This window comes from Loxodonta africana, chromosome 9 (genome assembly GCF_030014295.1).
Source record: "Loxodonta africana isolate mLoxAfr1 chromosome 9, mLoxAfr1.hap2, whole genome shotgun sequence".
Classification (NCBI taxonomy): Eukaryota; Metazoa; Chordata; class Mammalia; order Proboscidea; family Elephantidae; genus Loxodonta; species Loxodonta africana.
The window spans coordinates 82,232,445-82,251,725 of NC_087350.1; the positions used below are offsets into that span (position 1 = coordinate 82,232,445).

The 19,281-nt window shown below is 40.7% G+C and overlaps 1 protein-coding gene across 8 annotated transcripts in view; it reads right to left on the minus strand.

Annotated features, from left to right (window-relative positions):
* The window catches only part of RUSC2 (RUN and SH3 domain containing 2), a 70,146-nt gene that overhangs the window by 42,059 nt on the left and 8,806 nt on the right, over positions 1 to 19,281 (minus strand). For 3 of the 8 annotated variants that reach the window (XM_064291762.1, XM_064291761.1, XM_064291754.1), the window contains exons 2-5: positions 17,264 to 17,447; positions 12,710 to 12,841; positions 10,765 to 10,900; positions 6,898 to 6,982 (exon numbers count right to left, since the gene is read on the minus strand). The exons of 1 other annotated variant lie outside the window; for it this stretch is intronic. The gene's annotated coding sequence lies outside the window, so the exon portion shown is untranslated. The remainder of the gene's footprint in view (positions 1 to 6,897; positions 6,983 to 10,764; positions 10,901 to 12,709; positions 12,842 to 17,263; positions 17,448 to 19,281) is intronic. 4 more of the 8 variants (XM_064291755.1, XM_064291757.1, XM_064291756.1 and 1 more) reach the window with 4 other exon arrangements.

Genomic DNA, 19,281 nt, shown 5'->3' on the forward strand with positions numbered 1-19,281 from the left:
TATACAGAACTCTTCAAGGCATCAGGAAGGAAATGAGGCAATACACAGAACAAGCCAAGGAACACACAGATAAAGCAACTGAAGAACTCAGAAAGATTATTCAGGAACATAATGAAAAGTTCAATAAGCTGGAAAAATCCATAGACAGACAGCAATCAGAAATTCAGAAGATTAACAATAAAATTACAGAATTAGATAACTCAATAGAAAGTCAGAGGAGCAGAATTGAGCAAGTAGAAGCTAGAATTTCTTAACTTGAAGATAAATCACTTGGCACTAATATATTTGAAGAAAAATCAGATAAAAGAATTAAAAAAAATGAAGAAACCTTAAGAATCATGTGGGACTCTATGAAGAGAAATAACCTATGAACAATTGGAGTACCAGAACAGGGAGGGATAACACAAAATACAGAGAAAATTGTTGAGGATTTGTTGGCAGAAAACTTCCCTGATATTGTGAAAGATGAGAAGATATCTATCCAAGATGCTCATCGAACTCCACATAAGGTAGACTTGAAAAGAAAGTCACCAAAACATATTATAATCAAGCTTGCCAAAACCAAAGATAAAGAGACAATTATAAGAGCAGCGAGGGATAAAAGAAAAGTCACCTACAAGGGAGAGCTAATAAGAATAATCTCAGACTACTCGGCAGAAACTATGCAGGCAAGAAGGCAATGGGATGACATATTTAAAAAACTGAAGGAAAAAAACTGCCTGCCAAGAATCACATATCCATCAAAACTGTCTCTTAAACATGAAGGTGAAATTAAGACATTTCCAGATAAACACAAGTTGAGGGAATTTGTAAAACCCAAACCAAAACTACAAGAAACACTAAAGGGAGTTCTTTGGTTAGAAAATCAATAATATCAGGTATTGACCCAAGACTAGAACACTGGGCAGAGCAACCAGAAGTCAACCCAGACAGGGAAATAAAAAATAAAATAAAATAAATAAAGCAAGATTAAAAAAAAAAAAAAAAAAAGCCCAACACAGGGTAACGGCGATGTTATTATATAAAAGAAGACAACATTAAAATAATAAAGAGCAACTAAGAAATGTAATCATACACCTTCCATATGGAGGGGAAGATATAGCGATACAAAGAAATAAAAATTAGTTATAAATTTAGAAAAATAAGGGTAAATAATAAGGTAACCACAAAGGAGGCAAACTATCCTACTCATCAAAATAAAATACAAGGGAAAAATACAGACTTAGCAGAAACAAAATCAACAACAACAAATATGAGGAAAGGACAATATATAAAGAAAATCTACTCAGCACATAAAATCAAGTGGGAAAAAGAAGCTGTCAACACACAAAAAAAGACATCAAAATGATTGCTCTAAATTCATACCTATCCATAATTACCCTGAATATAAATGGACTAAATGCACCAATAAAGAGACAGAGAGTGGCAGAATGGATTAAAAAACAAGATCCGTCTATATGCTACCTACAAGAGACACACCTTAGACTTAGAGACATAAACAAACTAAAACTCAAAGGTTGGAATAAAACATATCAAGCAAACAACAATCAAAAAAGAGCAAGAGTGGCAATATTAATTTCTGAAAAAATAGACTTTAAAGTTAAATCCATCAGAAAGGATAAGGAAGGACACTATAGAATGATTAAAGGGACAATATACCAAGAAGATATAACCATATTAAATATTTATGCACCCAATGACAGGGCTGCAAGATACATAAAACAAACTCTATCAGCATTGAAAAGTGAGAGAGAGAGCTCCACAATAAGAGTAGGAGACTTCAACACACCACTTTTGGTGAAGGACAGAACATCCAGAAAGAAGCTGAATAAAGACACGGAAGATCTAAATGCCACAATGAACCAACTTGACCTCGTAGACATATTCAGAACACTCCACCCAACAGCAACCAACTATACTTTCTTTTCTAGTGCACATGGAACATTCTCTAGAAGAGACCACATATTAGGTCATAAAGCAAGCCTTAGCAGAATCTAAAACAGTGAAATATTACAAAGCATCTTCTCTGACCATAAGGCCATAAAGTGGAAATCAATAACTGGAAAAGCAGGGAAAAGAAATCAAACACTTGGAAACTGAACAATACCCTGCTCAAAAAAGACTGGATTATAGAAGGCATTAAGGATGGAATAAAGAAATTCATAGAATCCAATGAGAATGAAAACACTTCCCATCAGAACCTTTGGGACACAGCAAAAGCGGTGCTCAGAGGCCAAATTATATCAGTAAATGCACACATCCAAAAAGAAGAAAGGGCCAAAATCAAAGAACTACCCCTAAAACTTGAACAAATAGAAAGAGAGCAACAAAGGAAACCCACAGGCACCAGAAGAAAACAATAAAAATTAGAGCTGAACTAAATGAATTAGAGAACAGAAAAACAATTGAAAGAATTAACAAAGCCAAAAGCTGGTTCTTTGGAAAAATTAACAAAATTGATAAACCATTGGCCAGACTGACTAAAGAAATACAGGAAAGGAAACAAATAACCCGAATAAGAAACGAGATGGGCCACATCACAACAGACCCAACTGAAATTAAAAGAATCATATCAGATTATGATGAAAAATTGTACTCTAACAAATTTGCAAACCTAGAAGAAATGGATGAATTCCTAGAAAAACACTACCTACCTAAACTAACACAATCAGAAGTAGAACAACTAAATAGACCCGTAACAAAAAAAGAGATTGAAAAGGTAATCAAAAAACTCCCAACAAAAAAAAGCCCTGGCCCGGACAGCTTCACTGCAGAGTTCTACCAAACTTTCAGAGAAGAGTTAACACCACTACTACTAAAGGTATTTCAAAGCATAGAAAATGACAGAATACGACCTAACTCATTCTATGAAGCCACCATATCCCTGATACCAAAACCAGGTAAAGACACCAAAAAAAAAAAAAGAAAATTACAGACCTTTATCCCTCATGAATGTAGATGCAAAAATTCTCAACAAAATTCTAGCCAATAGAATTCAACAACATATCAAAAAAATAATTCACCATGACCAAGTGGGATTCATGCCAGGTATGCAGGGATGGTTCAACATTAGAAAAACAATTAATGTAATCCACCACATAAATAAAACAAAAGAGAAGAATCACATGATTTTATCAATTGATGCAGAAAAGGCATTTGACAAAGTTCAACACTCGTTCATGATAAAAACTCTCAGCAAAATAGGAATAGAAGGAAAATTTCTCAACATAAAAAAGGGCATTTATACAAAGCCAACATCACCCTAAATGGAGAGAGCCTGAAAACATTCCCATTGAGATCGGGAATCAGACAAGGATGCCCTTTATCACCGCTCTTATTCAACATTGTGCTGGAAGTCCTAGCCAGAGCAATTAGGCTAGACAAAGAAATAAAGAGCATCCAGATTGGCAAGGAAGAAGTAAAAGTATCTCTATTTGCAGATGACATGATCTTAGACACAGAAAACTCTAAGGAATCCTCCAGGATACCACTGAAACTATTAGAAGAGTTCAGCAGAGTATCTGGATATAAGATAAACATACAAAAATCAGTTGGATTCCTCTACACCAACAAAAAGAACATCGAAGAGGAAATCACCAAATCACTGCCATTTACAGTAGCCCCCAAGAAGATAAAATACTTAGGAGTAAATGTTACCAGAGATGTAAAAGACTTATACAAAGAAAACTACAGTACGCTTCTGCAAGAAACCAAACGAGACATAAGTGGAAGAACATACCTTGCTCATGGATAGGAACACTTCACATTATAAAAATGTCTATTCTACCAAAAGCGATCTATACATTTAATGCAATCCTGATCCAAATCCCAAGGACATTCTTTAATGAGATGGAGAAACAAATCACCAAGTTCATATGGAAGGGAAAGAGGCACCGGATAAATAAGGCATTACTGAAAAAGAAGAACAAAGTGGGAGGCCTTACTTTACCTGATTTTAGAACCTATTATACTGCCACAGTAGTCAAAAACACCCTGGTACTGGTACAACAACAGATACATGGACCAATGGAACAGAATTGAGAATCCAGACATAAATCCATCCATATATGAGCAGCTGATATTTGACAAAGGCCCCAAAACAGTTAAATGGGGAAAAGACAGTCTTTTTAACAAATGGTGCTGGCATAACTGGATATCCACCTGCAAAAAAATGAAACAAGACCCATACCTCACTCCATGCACAAAAACTAACTCAAAATGGATCAAAGACCTAAATATAAAATCTAAAACGATAAAGATCATGGAAGAAAAAATAGGGACAATGTTAGGAGCCCTAATACATGGCATAAACAGTAACAAAACATTATAAAGAATGCAGAAGAAAAACTAGATAACTGGCAGCTCCTAAAAATTCTACACCTATGCTCATCCAAAGACTTCACCAAAAGAGTAAAAAGACTACTTACAGGCTGAGAAAAAGCTTTTAGCTATGACATTTCCGATCAGTGCCTGATCTCTAAAATCTACATGATACTACAAAAACTCAACTGCAAAAAGACAAATAACCCAATTAAAAAACGGGGAAAAGGTCACACGACAACTAAGAACCCAAGAGACAGAAAGGGCCACATGAACCAGAGACCTACATTATCCTGAGACCAGAAGAACTAGTTGGTGCCTGGCCACAATCGATGTCTGCCCTGTCAGGGAGCACAACAGACAACTCCTGAGGGAGCAGGAGACCAATGGGATACAGACCCCAAATTCTCATAAAAAGACCATACTTAATGGTATGACTGCGACTAGAGGAATCCCGGAGGCAATGCTCCCCAGAGCTTCTGATGGCACAGGACAGGAACCATCCCCGAAGACAACTCATCAGACATGAAAAGGACTGGTCAGCGGGGGGAAGAGAGATGCTGATGAAGAGTGAGCTAATTAAATCAGGTGGACACTGAAGAGTGTGTTGGCAACTCTTGACTGGAGGGGGGATGGGAAGATAGAGAGAGAGGGAAAATGGCAAAATTGGCACGAAACGAGAGACTGAAAGGGCTGACACAATAGGGGGAGAGCAAGTGGGAGAAGGGAGTAAGATGTATGTAAACTTACATGTGACAGACTGATTGGAATGGTAAATGTTCACTTGAAGCTTAATAAAAATTAATTAAAAAAAAACAACGGGCAAAAGATATGAATAGACACTTCACTAAAGAAGACATTCAGGTACCTATCAGATATATGAGGAAATTTTCACGATCATTAGCTATTAGAATGTAGATCAAAACTACAATGAGATTTCATCTAACTCCAACAAGGCTGGCATTAATCCAAAAAACACAAAACAATAAATGTTGGAGAGGCTGTGGAGAGATTGGAACACTTCTGCACTGCTGGTGGGAATGTCAAATGGTACAACCACTTTGGAAATCAATTTGGCGCTTCCTTAAAAAGCTAGAAATTAAAAACCTAGAAATAGAACTACCATACGATCCAGCAATCCCACTCCTTGGAATATATCCTAGAGAAATAAGAGCCTTTAAACCAACAGATATATGTACACCCATGTTTATTGCAGCACTGTTTACAATAGCAAAAACATGGAAGCAACCAAGGTACCCATCAATGGATGAATGGATAAATAAATTATGGTATAGTCACACAATGGAATACTACACATCGGTAAAGAACAGTGAGGAATCTGTGAAACATTTCATAACATGGAGGAATCTGGAAGGCATTATACTGAGTGAAATTAGTCAGTTGCAAAAGGACAAATATTGTATAAGACCACTATTATAAGAACTTGAGAAATAGTTTAAACTGAGAGGAAAATATTCTTTTGTGGTTACGAGAGGAGGGAGGGATGGAGGGTGGGAGAGGGGTACTCACTAATTAGATAGTAGTTAGAAATACTTTAGGTGAAGGGAAAGACAGCACACAGTACAGGGGAGGTCAGCATAATTGGACTAAACCAAAAGCAAAGAAGTTTCCTGAATAAACTGAATGCTTTGAAGGCCAGCGTAGCAGGGGCAGGGGTCTGGGGACCAGGGTTTCAGGGGACATCTAAGTCAATTGGCATAATAAAATCTATTAAGAAAACATTCTGCATCCCACTTTGAAGAGTGGCGTCTGGGGTCTTAAATGCCAGCAAGCAGCCATCTAAGATGCATCAATTGGTCTCAACCCACCTGGATCAAAGGAGAAGGAAGAACACCAAGGACACAAGGTGAATCCAAGCCCAAGAGTCAGAAAGGGCCACATGAACCAGCGACTACATCATCCTGGGACCAGAAGAACTAGATGGTGCCCAGCTACAACCAATGACTGCCCTGACAGGGAACACAACAGAGAACCCCTAAGGGAGCAGGAGAGCAGTGGGATGCAGACCCCAAATTCTCATAAGACCAGACTTAATGGTCTGACTGAGACTGGAAGGACCTCGGTGGTCATGGCCCCCAGACCTTCTGTTGGTCCAGGAGAGGAACTATTCCCAAAGCCAACTCTTCAGACATGGATTGGACTGGACAATGGGTTGGAGAGGGATGCTGGTGAGGAGTGAGCTTCTTGGATCAGGTGGACACTCGAGACTATGTTGGCATCTCCTGCCTCGAGGGGAGATGAGAGTGTGGAGGGGGTTAGAAGCTGGTGAAAAGGACACGAAAAGAGAGAGTGGAGGGAGAGAGCGGGCTGTCTCATTACGGGGAGAGTAATTAGGAGTATGTAGCAAGGTGTATATGGATTTTGTGTGAGAGAGTGACTTGATTTGTAAACTTTCACTTAAAGGACAATAAAAATTTAAAAACAAAGGTGCTTATACAGTAAAACCTGGGAAAGCTGGAACCTGTCTAAGGTGGAAACCTATCAGGGAAGGAAAATTAAAATATTTTCCACTAATAGACAAAAAAAGACAGCAAGAAAAAAGTGGTAAGCCTGTACCTTGGTAAAGGTGGAAAGCTTTCAAGCCCCAGAAAAACAAGGCAGTCTCGTCCAGTTCTGGCTCTCAAGGTTTCACTCTATAATTCTTATAAAACATAAGTTAATTAGAAATAAAATAACAACAAAAAAGACACAAAGATGTGTACTGGAGGCTGCAGATAAACAGTTTAGATAGTGCTGTAAGTATAGTTTAACAGAGAAAAAGACCTGTATTTCCCATAATCAAGACACCAATTAGTTTTAGAAACTATCCAGGCAGGTAATTTTTAGCAAAAACCAACAGTACTAAAAAATAGATTTAAACTATGTGACTTGGATACTTCTGTTTCTGATTTTATCTAATAATCACTCTGCTTACCTTTCACCTCAGGACACTCTTCTTTGGAAATCAACAGAAAGTACTTTAGCTTTTATTGATCTAGTCAGGTATGTTTTCGGTCAGCAACAGCCTGCGTTGGGTAACTCCTTTTGGCTGTGTTTTCACCTCAGACTGCATGACTGATTCCAGTAGCAAAGGGCAGAAATGCTCAAATCATAACAAATCAAAATAAACTGTGATATATTGTACTCTCTGATCGAGAAGCATCTTGAGGCCATTAACTAATATCATCTCATGAGTCCATTACGCAAGCAAGTGAGCAAGCAAGCAATCCTCAGGCATCTACTGCACTCTTATACTCCACAGTGCCAGAGTGTGTACAAGGCACTGTGCTGGCTAACAGGCCAGCCTGAGGAGCTTATAATTTTGTTGAAATCATTGCCAGTATGCCTCTGGAGAGGTCCAAGACAGCAAGAAGAATGTTTTAGGGTGTGAGATAAGAGTTAGAACAATGGTTTCAAACTTTTTTTTTCAGTCCCAATACATAAAATGGAGCTAATCTGGTTGAAGCAGGGAGGCCTAAAGCTCTGTACACTCCAACTCCTTCGCCCTACTGTGGGAGCCCCCAGAGGCACTTCCAGTGGACCTTAGGGCTCAGAGGAAGAAATTATGAAACCTATGGGGAAAGGCAAAAGCAGGACTGAGTAGGGCTCGATGGGGGCAAGGGGGAGTGGTGAGTGAAACAAACGATTATCTGACAGAAATCATTTCTCTTGACTCCAAAATCAAATATGTTTAGAAAGTGATATTGATTAACTGCAGTAGCATCAGACTTACTTCGCAGTATAGAAATGAATTCAGGAAAGTCAATGACCAGTTTGTATAACTACCTTCCATCCCCTCTTAAGGTTCAATGTCTTTATAGGCCGTGAGATTAGACGGAAACTCTGAGTTTCCTAAAACACAAGCACTTCTCCCTGAAATGTGCAAGGCATGCTGAAAGAATTTGGAGATTTGAGAACTGGTGGTAATAGTGACTCCTGTAAGAGTCTGGGGCTGAGTTGCAAGGAGAGAATAAACAAGCTCTTAGATGCCGAGAGCACCTGGCTATGGCATCAGGAATCTGATTCCACAAATGGAATAGCAGCCAACGCCCAGGAGGTCATCTGTTTTTCCCTCTGGGTAGAGTTAGCTGCTCCCAGCTGAGGAAGCTGCTGTTCCTAACTGGTATGTTATCTGGGCTCCAAGTAAGGACAGCTAGCATTCTGGGAAGAGGTTTAGCCTGAAGGACTGTCCCAGACACACCCAGCTGCTTCCTTAATTAGGCCTCCCAAATAAGAGTCCTCTTTCGAAGCACAGGCTTTGCTTTTGGCCTCCCAAATCGTTGCAGAAAAGCTTAGCCAAAAGTCCACCCTCAAAAATCAAATTCAAACACTCTAGAATTAGCCTGGTTCTGAAGCAGAATGGGCTCTTTCCTTCGACCACCCGGTGTGGGCATAAATTTCTTTTCCCTAAGTCTATGCCCTCCCTTATAAGCTGTGCCTCAAGTGCCCAAGGCCCCAAGTCAGTGGATAGAGACTGCAACACTGGAAATTATGCCCAGGAAAAGAATAAGCTAGAAGCCACTGAGCCTCACTGAGCCATAAAGGGTTGCTTTCCTTTATTCCATAAAAATCTCAATAAACCCAGCCTGGGCCCAGTAGAGATTACATCTAGAAAAAAACTCTTCTCTTCTACTTATCCAGCCAGCAAGTTTATGCCTTTCTCCATTAGGCCAACCATTTGATTATTCCCTCCTTAGCTCAACTCATAGCACCTGTTTGGAGGCTGAGGCCCGAATCAGGTGACCTCTTAAGGTCCCTTTCAGCTCTAATTACAAACGAAGTCAAATTAAAACTTGGGGCCCAAAGGAAAATTCCTATGCAAGGTGCTAATAAATACCCTCCCTCTTACCCTCCTGACTTGCAACATAAATACACATACACACCTATACTCCCACATGCCCAGCTTCTAACTGCTACTGTTAGAAGTCTCTACAGATTGAGAATATGCTGTAAACCCTATGTCTTTTAACAGTGTGGTGTAGGGGAAAAGAGGAAGACCATAGGGAATTTTAACAAAACAAAAAATTGTTGTGTTTTTTGTTATAGGGAATTAGGAAAGATTTAGTTCCTACCTTGACAGACTGAATTCTTCAGATGAGGGGATGGAGAATATAAGAGTGGACGAGGCCCATGGGATAAAGAGATGGAAGGATAGAGCCTCCCAAAGCTAGGTGCAGGTGAGCAGCAAGACAGCAGGAAACCAAGACCAGAGACAATGTATCAGGGGTAGATGCTGAAAGCAGCAGCATGGCTCTCCTTGGAGGACAACTCTCAAGCTTGTCCTTGCAGGAGCAAGTCAGCTGGAACAAAAAAGCCCCTGTGCTTTTCTCCTTGACTGTTCAGTGTGGTCAGTCCTTGCTTTCCCTTTGTTCCTTTTGGCTCCTAGGCTCCAGGAAGCAAGACCAAAATATTCTCTGTCCCCTACCCCTACTAGGCAATGGACTGAAGAGTGCAGATTGATAAACCGTTATCCAATCAGTTTGTTAAAAGCTGTAAATAAAAGGCTACATATGTACAGTCAAGTAGGCTATGAAAAGAATCTAGATTGAATTACACAAACCAGTTGTGGGGCCAGGGTCGGGGAGGTGGGAGAAAGAGAGGAGAGGAGCTGGCTGCTCTTTAAGGAAATATTTTCATTCAAGCCCACTCCTCTCTAAGTATGACTGCCAGAAGCCCATCAAAGACTTGTTGCCCAAGGGGCCCAAGGGGACCCCCATCACAGGGGTCATAGTTCCTGAGACTCCTCGGTCAGATGACAGTCTCCTGAGCGCGGCACACCATGTTTAGTAAGAGCACAGGGACCGCCTTAGTAGCAGGTGGCAGCAAAGACCATTTCTGTATACCAGTAACTGTATTTAGTTATAAGACTAAAGTGGGAGTAAATTGATGTTTATGTAAATAAAAATTTTAAAAAGCAGGTGGCTGGAGTCTGTCCTGGGTCCTAAGCATTCAGGAGTCTAGGTTCTGTAATGATTCTCAGGATGAATTTTGGTGTTAAGACAGGTCTGGGATCAAATATGACACACTACTTGCCAGCTGTAGAACTCTGGAAAGTTATTGAGTCTCACTGAATCTTAGTTTTCTTATTTGCAAGATTGTAATGATAATATTTTCCCTCAAAGACTGGGGGTGAAATTAAGTAAGATATTGTACGTAAAGTGCCTGACACATGGTAAGTGTTCAGTCGTGGTTACTATTATTATTATCTTTGGCACATGACCAATGGGGTCCTTTCCTGTCTCCTACCCAGAAAACCAAAAGGCTCTAGGTCCAGGGAACTGACAAAAACCTTTACAAGAGCCAAAAGAAATGGAAAGAAAGGCATTTTCCTTTTTTCCCTCTCCTGTATTCGGATTGAATCTGTCATTCTGAGCCCATTACACTCTGGACTGGCAGGCTCACGGCTCTCCCAAACCAAAGATACTGATCCATCTCTAGTATTACCTGTTGCAGGGCATGCTCCCAGGCTGATGGTGCTTCTCCTGGGCCCCAGATCAGATCCCAGTAGATGTAGGGAAGAAGCAGTCTGATCCCAGGTCTGTCCAGGCTGCTGTCTGCCCATCACAGCTGCCTATGAGGCCTATGGGTTAATAATAGCAACTCTGATGCCTATGGATTAAGACAGCACTGTAGGAGGTGTTTATTTTTACACTCTGGCGTCAGTATCAAGTTCTACTGGTTACTGCCCAAATCTAGGGCAGTTTCCTGCTACAAGAGTGGCCCAAGCTCCTTCAGGTTGCTAAGTTGGATTCTGGAGGAAGCAAGCCCTGTTGAAAATAGTTCGGCATTAACCGGGACAGAGAAGGGGAAGGGGTATAACTGAGCTACCATATGTCCAGTTGCCTGAAGCAGGATAGAGGCCTAGGATCAAGCCCTAAATCTCTGAGACCAGGTAGACCTCAGACTGAGAGCTGTTGCTTATAGGATTCTCCTGAGTCAGGCAGATCCTGGACAAGAGACCTAACATGTTGTTTTGGGCAGGGCACACATACACAAAAACTGGTTGTATTAAAATGATTGGAACAATCAAGGGAAGACTGCTGCTCAACTAACCGAAGCTCACCCTTGTCAGCTGAAACTCCCAGATTAGTGCAGTAAATGTTGATGTTGTAAAGAAAAAGAAAAAGCTTGTCTGGAGAGTTTTATATTTGAGACAAAGGATGGGCTACACTGGTTCTCAACTGATCTGCATAGTTTTTAGCAGGTATTTCAAATTTCTTGAAAATATGTTTCTAGACATGGCATGATAGGGACAGGAACACCAAGAAACAAGCCCGCATTTGGCCAGGAGCCAGTGCCCAGATAAATATTCCCAGAAAGCCTCTTTATCCCCCAAGGCCTGGAGACTGGGGTCCCAGGGCCTTATACTTTGACCACAGTATCTGGAACTCTTTGGATATCTCACTCATGCCCCTGGAAGGCAGCTCTTGACACAGATTTCTTCTTCCCCATCAGGCAGACAGGAGTGTGAGGAGACTGACAGCTGGAAAGCTGACGTATATAGATGTAGGCTGACTTACTGAGGGGCCACATGCAAAGCAGACTGCTGTGGAATGACAAAAATGTAACATACACCAGGTAGGAATGTTGAAATGCAAAGAAAACAACCAGGCACATAGTAACAGTGACTCCAGCATCTTCCTGCCTGTGGCTGACTCATAACCATCTTCAGTAATACAACATAACAATATCTTAAGGAGTCAGAGTGCTGGCAAGAAGGCAGGTCAGCAGATCACTCATTCAATATATATATTTTTTCTTTGTTATTCCAGGTTTATCCACCTGGTCATCAGAGCAACAATGCAGCCTCAGAAACAACCAGATTTGATCACTGGAGATATGGGGTTTGACCTCAGCTCCATTTGGAAGCTACTCATGCCTAAGATAGTGGCAGGGTGCCCAAGGATAGGAACACTGCTTTCATTATTGGCTTTTCCTCAGACTTGCTGGGTCATCTGGGGCAAGGTACCTGTCCTCTAATAGCTCTAGGTTTACCATCTGGAAAAGGGGCTAAATATATCCACACTCTGGTGTTGTGGCAAGGAAAAATATTTGAACAATAAAAATAATAAGTAGCAGAAAATGTAAATTCTATAAATCCTTTAGGCCAAGTATTTAAAAAATACAGTTGTCATCCATACATATAGGTAGAAAACTCTGGCCTTCTGGGTTTTCTATCTTCTAGGTCACAGAGGTCACGTTGGGAAGTGGGTCAGGTCTGTGCCTAGAAGTGCAGTGCCCTTATTTCAGGCCTATAATCCTTACCTTTGGTTTGAAGGATAGTTGAAATAGTTAGGACTCTGCTTACCTAGACATAAAGTATTAATTTCCACTAACATATAATACAGAAGGTAGGAATATGCAAGCAAAAAGAAACACTTTCACTTACCTGCTTGCTCTATCTAGGAGTTGCAAGCCTAATTCTCCCCTAGGCCTGGGTCCAGGACACTGATCTGAGGCTTGTATCCCACTGAAACAGCATTCAGCAGCGGGACTTACCAACTGGACCCAGCCTAAAGGCCTGAGAAAGCAAAGTTAATGAAGGGATGTATTTCACTGCCCCATTAGAACAATGGCAATACTGTATTCTAAACCCAATACAAGCCTCTACTCTTCCTAGCCAGCAATCCCTCAGATTGGGGTTAGTTTGCCGAGTCTCCAGAACTCTCGGAGAGGAGAAATAGAAATCTACCCTTTATTGATCTGATACCTCTTTTTCTGCAAGTGTGTCTACCCTGGAATTCAAAACAGATGTTCCTACCTCCTGTAGTCCCTTTCAAAGAAGGGAAAAGATAGTAAATATTTACACTTTGTGGTACATAGGTGTGTCACGTGTTCTTTATTTTTTAACAACTCCTAAAAAATGTAAAAACCATTCTTAGTTTGTAGGCTGTACAAAAGCTCTGGCATGGGCCATAGTTTGCTGACCCCTACTCCAGACCTTAAAGGCCTCTCTATTCAAGGTCTATATCCCAAAATTCTGACTCTGTTGGGGTTGCCTAACATTTTAGAGGCAGCTCCCCTCTAAGGAGCCATGGAGGAATGTAAAGAGAGAATTCTGAGGTTATTTGTCTTTGAGTTGACAGACTGGCTAATTTCCCTCCTATAAAGTGCTTCAAAAGGCATCTGTGGAATTTAGCTTATTGCATTATCATTCTGGAGTGCAGACTGAGCCCTATACTATCTTTATCTTTCTATTTCTGCTTAATATACTACCCCATGCGTCTACAAGGCCGTTTTCCCCCCTGCTCTCAGGTTCCAAATTCACACTTGAATTGGCTCAGGCCCCAACTCCCTCTCTCCTCCCTACAATGTCTATATGTGGTATGGTTGTGGATAGCAAGGAAATAGTATCAACAGACAGATGGGTTTGGACACAGTAAATATGGATGGAAAGGTGTGAGGACAGGGGTGAGCTCAATGAGCAAAGGTTTAGGTCCAGGCATTATCACAAATAGTTACAGGCTTTGTAAACCGGGGCCAAACTGCTAGAGAAGGAACATGAGAATAATATGCAAAGGGCTAGGGATCATTGGAGTTAGACCTCTTCACATACCATGAACTAGAAGGAAACTTATAACTTGTTGTTGTTGCTAGGTGCTGTTGAGTCAGCTCTGAGTCATAGCAAACTTATAGATAACAGAATGAAATCTGGCCAGTCCTGTGCCATTTTTTTTCTTCTCCTTAAATAATATTTTATCACGTTTTCGGTGAAATTTTACACAGAAAATTAGGTTCCCATTTGACAACTTCTACACAAATTGTTCAGTGACGTTAGTTACATTTTTCATAAAGTGTCAACATTCTCTTCAATTCCGTTCTGGTGTTTTGTTTCCAGTACTCTAGTTTCTCTGCCCCCTTATCTTCCTATCTTTGTTTTAGGGTAATTATTGGTCTTTTGGTCTCATATAGACGGTTTTTTAATGGAGCACCATACTCACGGGTAATATCCTTTCATTTTGTATGCCAATCCTGTGCCATCTTCACAATTGTTACTATGTTTGAGTCCACTGCTTTGTTTATCGTGCCAATCCATCTCATTGAGGTTTTCCCTCGTTTGCACTGATCTTCTACTCTACCAACCACAGCTAAAGACTAAAACTTGTAATAATAGCTATTATTTATTATCTACCATTGTTAAACATGGATCCCTGATGGCACAGTGGCTCCTTGGGAGCCCTATAGGGCAGTTCTATTCTGTACTGTAGGGTTGCTTGACAGCAAGGGGTATGGTTAAACACTTGGCTGTTAACCGAAAGGTTGATGATTTGAAACCACCCAGCAACTCCATGGAAGAAAGACCTGACGATCTGCTCCCACAAAGATTACAGTCTAGAAAACATTATGAGGCAGTTCTACTCTGTTGTATGGGGTTGCTATGAGTTAAAACTGGCTTGATGTTTCCTAACAACAGTGCTACTCACTGTGCTAGATGTTTGTCATAAATGCATTTTCTAACCTTCACAATAACCTTGCAAAGTGGATATTATTATTATCCCTATTTTGTAGATCAGGAAACTGAGGCTGTTATAGAAATTAACTTTATCCAAGATCGCAAAGCTAGAAAGTGGGAGAGTTGGGCTTGTGACTCTGGTCTGACTCACTCTTTACACTATAATACACTGCTAATATCCTTGGTAGAGAACAGCAAGCAAAAGCCTTAATTTGGGGCCTGTTTAGACTTTGTTCTAAATGTCAGCCATCTATTGGTCTGCCTTTCTGTATAGTCTGAATGTTAATGAATGAATGTGTACTTAAAATCACAAGCATGGCAATTTCATGTGGTAGAGATTCAGATCAAATCAATACAGCTATATTCACACTTAAGGTAGGGTGTTATTTGAGCTAACACCTGTTTATTCTTTACAACAAGAATAAAACAGGATCTTCATATGTTAAATCTTTAACATATTTAATGTATTATTTAAATCTAAACATGTATACCTTTTTGTAATTTATGTTATCTTGTAAACTTTTTGGCTTTACTCTGAATAAAACTGTAGTTTTGCATTTTCCCAGGCCCCAGATTATTAGTTGCCAATCAAATATATATTCTCCCTTTCTCTTTCAAATGAATTGCCTCACAGAGTTTCCAAAGAATGCCTGGTGGATTTGAACTGCCGACCTTCTGGTTAGCAGTCGCAGCACTTAACCACTATGCCACCAGGGTTTCCTTCAAATGAACAGAACCCTAATATTCAGCTGCACACAAGGTTCCCCAACTAAAATTCTACATTTCACCTTCTTTGTCACTAGGTGTGGCCGTTTGACTAGGTTATGGTAGAGATGTGGTGTAGAGCTTCTGAAAGTCTCCTTATAGTAAGCAAGCATCCTTCTTCCATCTTGCTGCTAGGAAGATAGATGCAATGACTAAAGCTAGAGTAGCCATCTCGGACTATACAAACATGGCCTAGGGATGGCAGAGCAAAAAACTCATTAGGGACTCTGAATTTGTTGTTGTTGTTGTTGAGAAAGAAATAAACTTTCATCTTATTTAGTCATTATTTTTGGGTTTCTGTTACTCATATTTATTTTTACCTATACATCTCACCCTGGTGGCGTAGTGGTTAAGAGCTACAGCTGCTAACCAAAAGGTCAGCAGTTCAAATCCATCAGGTGCTTCTTAGAAACCCTATGGGGCAGTTCTATTCTGTCCCATAGGGTCACTATAAGTTGGAATCGACTTGAAGGCAATGGGTTTGGTTTTTTGGTGTTATACATCTCACCAAATCCAAATAATCACCAAGTCTTACTCTACCCATTCCTCTCCATTCCCACTGTTACTACCCAAACGAAGCTATACTATCATTTGTCTGAATTCCTACATCAACTTCCCTCTGGTCTCCCTCTCTTCCTTTTCTGTAAGCACCTAGAGTCATCTTTTGAAAATGCAAACCCATTCACATCCTCTTGCTTAAAAATCTTTCAAAGGCTTTCCATAAAATCCAGATTCCTTTAAGGGTATAGTCTGCCCTTCACGATTTATCTCTCTAGCCTCATCTCTTGCCACTCCCTCCTTGCCCTGTAATTATACCATCACTTCTGTACTGATTGGAACACTGCTCCTCCATTTATCCAGCTAACTCCTAGCCATCCTTCAGGTTTTCAGCTAAAACATTACAAGTTCAATGGCTCTTCCTACATTAGATTATGTGCCAGCACATTAGTCGACCTAAGGCTGATGGTTACCTTTATACGTGAGTTAAGAATGCATGAATTACATAAAGCAAAAAGGACTATAAAGCAAGGAAGTGTATCATAACTACTTATACACATTTTCTCTTTCCTTCTTGGTTGCATGTTAAGGACAGAGATTGTGTCTTGTTCATCTTTGTCGTCACTTAACCTAGCTCAGAACCTGGTACATGGTGGATGCTTAAAATGTTTACTGAACTGAACTTAAAAAACCAGTTGACTCCAACTCATGACAACAATCTTCACTAAGCCAAATTGGAAAAATTTCTTTCCTCAGAGCAGAATTTGCCTCTTTATATCTGTGGACATGTTTACACACACTCACTTAGCTCTTGTCCTCCTTGTTGTGGCATGGGGTGCTGAATAGGTTAAAGGAGTAAGGTGGTTCGCTTCTAGAACATACAGGAGGAGCTGTAACTCTTTTCCCAGTGTTCCTGCCACACCTGGTACTGCTCTCCATTTATTGCTAGAACTCAAGAGGGAGTTGCAGCATGAGAAACAGGACAGTATGTTCCAACCAGAATGATAGACGTCCCCTTTTCCCCTCTTTCTTCATATCTCCCCCCCACCACCCCCTTAACCTCATCAGTCTTCAACTCTGTCTTGTTAGCTGTTTCCAAAGGGGCTGCTGAGCAGCTAGGAAAGAATGCAGGATGTATCTCAAAAAGTTCAGCACTAGCTGAAGAACAGTTTGTTTTTCCCTAAAACGGGCAGTCTATAAAGTTACGTAAGACCCAGCCTTACTTACTGGGAGCTTTTCCAGCTCCATCTGGAGAGACTCCTCAAGCTGCTTGGAGTTTCAGGAAAAGGGTTTGGAATTTCCTGCTTGGCTAACCTAGATGACAGTCATCTCTGGGTAGAGGTGGGAGGTTCCAGCAGAGAGAGCAGTAGCTTTATGCTCCCTTTTCCATTCGAGGCCCCTCTGAGTTAACCTAGGGACAGGAAATAACATGAACCTGGTGGTGCGGTGGTTAAGAGCTACAGCTGCTCGGTTAAGAGCTAAGGTCTGCAGTTTGATTCCACCAGGCACTCCTTGGAAACCCTATGGGGCAGTTCTAGTCTGTCTTATAGAGTTGCTATAAGTCGGAATTGACTTGATGGCATTTTTTTTTTTTTTTTAATAGTCAAAGCACAAGCACAAGCCCCTCTGCCAAAACCAAAGTCCATCTGGCATCAAACTTTTGGGGTTCCACCCAAAGGAGGCAGGACCTGGGAAATCTAATAGCCCAGCCCAGAGGCATATCAATAGGGCTCTGGAAGGTCCTTCTTTCCCGCCTTAGATGCCACAGTCTTGCCCAAGGACTGGATGAATCAGTCAGTACATATTAACTGAGCACCTATGATGTGCCAGGCACTGCACTATGCGAACAAAATAGATCTACCATATTTTTAAGCAAATAACGTGTACGTTATATGTTTTTGCCAACCGCGCAACCCCCAGCACGTTATTTTCCTAAGTGTGCTATGTGCGTTGTGTGTGTGCATTACCTGTGAAAAATACGGTAGTCCCTGCCTTCATGGAGCTTACAGTCCACCTGGAAATATTATACAAATAATTAAGTGACTACAACTACACAAACTATTAAGTAGTCCTGGTGGCATGGGTGGTTGAGTGGTTGCTAACCAAAAGGTCAGTGGTTTAACCCACAAGTCGCTCCATGGGAGAAAGAAGTGGCGGTCTGCTTCAGTAAAGATTTACAGCCTCAGAAACCCTATGGGGCAGTTTTACTTTGTCCTATAGGGTTGCTGTGAGTTGGAATTGACTTGATGACAGTGGGTTTTATACAAACTATTAAGCAGGCCTTTGGAATGTGTTACATATCATGAAAGACAGCTCTGTCTGGGGAGGCAATTAGCATATTTATTAATCAGGGTTCACTTTAGATTGTATTGGTAACAAAAACTATCTGTATTTGAAAAATCTGACCCTTGAAGAATCATTAGCATATTTATTAGTTAGGGTGCAGTGGTTATGTGCTCTGCTGCAAACTGAATGGTTGGTAGTTTGAACCCACGAGCCACTCTACGGGAGAAAGGTATGGCAGTATGCTTCTGTAAAGATTTAGAGCCTTGGAAATGCTATGGGGCAGTTCTACCATCCTACAGGGTGGCTATGAGTTAGAATTGACTCAACGGCAGTGGGTTATAATGTACTGGCAACTAAAATTATCTATACTTGAACTGAAAACTTCGGCCCTTGAAGAATCACTAGAATCTATTAATAGCCTGCTCTCAGTTGAGCTCCACTTTTATTCCCAATCATTTTGCTGTAGTTCAGTACCTATTTACACTGTTGTTGTTGTTGTTAGGAGCCATCAAGTCAGTTCCGACTCATTGTGACACTATATGACAGGGCAGAACTGCCCCATAGGGTTTCCAAGGAGTGGCAGGCGGAACTGGACTGCTGACCTTTTGTTAACAGCTGAGCTCTTAACCACTGTGCCACCAGGGCTCCCTATTTACATCACACACTTTTATTTGAAGCACAGGAACTCACTTCAGCTAACAAATTACTGTCCATTAAAATGAAGAAATAAAACACAGATATGCTCTTCCTAGCTTCAGGCAATTCATTTTTCTTTGTTTCTGGTCAACACAGAGAGTTAAGAAAAGGTTGGTATATAACTCTGCTGTTAAGGACTAATTCTGTAGCACCAGGCAAGTTATTTGATCCCACCAGCCTCAGTTTCTTTATCTGTAGAGATAATAGCACCTCTCTTATAGGGTGGTGGTGGGAGCTAGGGTTCAGTATATGGCAACTGTAAC